This window comes from Dromiciops gliroides, chromosome 1 (genome assembly GCF_019393635.1).
Source record: "Dromiciops gliroides isolate mDroGli1 chromosome 1, mDroGli1.pri, whole genome shotgun sequence".
NCBI lineage: Eukaryota > Metazoa > Chordata > Mammalia > Microbiotheria > Microbiotheriidae > Dromiciops > Dromiciops gliroides.
Genome location: NC_057861.1, coordinates 614,546,869 through 614,549,035, shown reverse-complemented (window position 1 = coordinate 614,549,035; position 2,167 = coordinate 614,546,869). Strand labels below are relative to the sequence as shown.

Genomic DNA, 2,167 nt, shown 5'->3' with positions numbered 1-2,167 from the left:
GAATTATTCCTAAACTTTGTAGTATTTTTTAAAAAATAGATGCTGGTTGTGTATTGATCAACTGTGATAGACTTGATTCTTCTCAGCAGTACAATGGTACAAGATAGTTCCAAAGGACTCATGAAGGAAAAAGACTCTCCAAATCCAGAAAAAAAAAAAAGAACTGTGGAATATGGATGCAGATTGAACCATACTATTTCTTTTGTTTTTGGTGCTGTTGTTTTTCTTTTTTGAGTTTTTTTTCTTTTTGCTCTGATTCTTCTTTTATAATAGGACTACTGCAGAAATACGTTTAATTTTATTGTACATATATAACCTATATCAGATTACTTTTTGTCTTGAGGAGGGGCAAAGGAGGGGAGGGAGAAAAATTTGAAACTAGAAATCTTGTAAAAACAAATGTTGAAAACTATCTCTACATGTAACTGGAAAATAATAAAATACTTTTATAATTTAAAAAGTAGATGTTGGATTTTGTCAAAAACTTAAAATCTATTGACATAATAATGTGTTTTTATTACTTATTTTGCCATGATTTCTTATATTTACAATATTCCTTATGTTAGCACAACCCTGAAATCCTAGTATAAATCCAACCTGATCATAGTGTATAGCCTTTCTGACGTGTTGCCTTATTTGCTAACATTTTATTTAAAAAAAAACTTTTGTCACTGTTCACTAGGAGTATTAATCTATAATTTTCTTTCTCTGCTTTGTCTCTCCCTGGTATCAAGACCATAAATGCAACATAGAAGATGACTGGAAATATGCCTTCTTTTTGTATTACTGCAAACAGTTTATGTAATAGAATTAAATGTTCTTTTAACATTTTATATAATTCACTTGTCAATTCAAAAAAAGAGTTGGCAGTAGAAGTTTTTTCTTTTGTTTTTTTTAAAATAAAGTTTTCTATTTTACTCCACAGACTTCATCACTTGAATTTGATTGTTATCAGCTTGTAGGCACACATTTGAGGACAATCTTGATTATTTGGATTCTTTCTTCCAATTGCATCCTAAAGTTCCTCTCTTGGCCTTGACTGATTGCAATAATGCTTGGTCTTCATCTGGTTTGTTATCTGCAAGTTCTACTTTACTTCAGTCTGCAATATTGATGTGGACAATTTCAAACATCTTCCAGGTGTTGGGACCTAAATGATGTACATTTTCTTTTGTCCCTAAGTCTGGTTTATGCTAAATTTAAATCTTAATGAAGAAGTTGTCTTTCACATGTCCATTTATCACAACTGTTCTGTGGTAGAGATATGCATTCCAGGCTTTCTCATGAAATATCAAAGAGGCCTCAAGAGCAATAATCCTTACAAACCCAAGAATTTTACTTGGTAAGTGGTAAAGTTTGTGCATGTACTGCTTCTTCTCTCCATCCTTCCCTTAAAGTTCATTTGTCAAGTCTTCAGGGTCTTCTCCACTTCCTGTTTCACTTTTACTGGCATCTGTCACAGAGTAAAGTTGTCCAACCTGATATTCTTGATCTGAACATGGTAAAACCACATGGAATTTTTTAATCAGCACCATTGTTCCCTCACTGTGGCTACTGCCACATATCCAATTGCATATCCAAATCAATAATTGTCATTTTTCTCATTTATAGATGAAATTACTTAGAGCTATAAAACTTCATTTAAGAAATGCTGCTAAGAACATCCTATAAGTTTTAGTGTGTTATCTCATTACTGTTATTTCCTGTGATGAAATTTTTAATTATTGTCATAATTTGCTCTTTGGCCTACCAGTTATGTCAAGTTAATATTATTTGGTTTCCAACTACTTTTTAATTCTTACTTCAAGGACCCTAATTCTTTTCTTGATTTTTAGCTCTTCTCTGGAATCATTGTTGGTTTTTCACTAACTCAGAGTTCAGTTTTCTCTTAGTGATCTATTAAATTTAGATTGTTGTAATTAATGTATATTGTCCTGTTTTTGCTTCTTTTGCTCTGCATCAGATGATACAGCTCATCCTCATGGGGTACATGGGGTGTTCAGGGAGGACTAGCACCTCCACCTTTGGTGTCTATGTGGCACTCACCTCTCTCTTGTGGTTCTAAGAAGCTGTATCATTTGCAGCACACACACCCTGGTAAACCATTTTGGCAGATGGGCCAAACCAAGTTGTGGGCAGACCTCAAGTTAATCAGGTTAGTATCTGT

General features: G+C 33.2%; 1 pseudogene; it reads right to left on the bottom strand.

The window, feature by feature from the left end:
- Positions 1-601: 601 nt before the first annotated feature.
- LOC122752680 lies at positions 602-1,535 on the bottom strand (annotated as a pseudogene).
- Positions 1,536-2,167: the final 632 nt, after the last annotated feature.